The following is a 517-nucleotide window of genomic DNA, read 5'->3' as shown; positions in this document are numbered from 1 at the left end:
GCCATACATATAGCCGTTAATAGCTAAATGGAAGGAAAAAGATAGCAGAGCCCACTATAATTTTGTAGATGTACTGAAAACACGTCATCTTAGTGAAAGATTATCAGTGTGTGTAGGGGCAGTGGTGTTCAAGTTCAAACTATTTACAGAAAATCCTTATTATCAGAGAATAAATAGTCCTGGGGAAAAGTCACGTGGTGAATCAAATTTAAATGGAGACTGAAATTAACAATGAATAATGAAACTACGCTAAAACTGTGAATCTGTTCTATTTAATAATGTATACACAGGGCTTTAATTCTAAGAATCAATAAGAAATAAACCAGGTTGTTTTCTGGAGTAATTTGTTTCTGACAAAATTGTTTGATAGTATAATATGATATCCTTCATTTCACATTTTAGGTTTGCAGATTATAAAGAGTATCATCCTTGCAAAAATATTTACAGACTTCGTTAATTTTCTCAAAGTCTTTTTTAAAGGTCTTGATATGAAAATCATTTTCTTTTGAGGTTCTTA

Source organism: Delphinapterus leucas, chromosome 7, assembly GCF_059928025.1.
Source record: "Delphinapterus leucas isolate spDelLeu-1000000601 "Yukka" chromosome 7, BTC_Dleu_Yukka2, whole genome shotgun sequence".
Lineage (NCBI taxonomy): Eukaryota > Metazoa > Chordata > Mammalia > Artiodactyla > Monodontidae > Delphinapterus > Delphinapterus leucas.
This window is presented reverse-complemented; position numbering follows the sequence as displayed.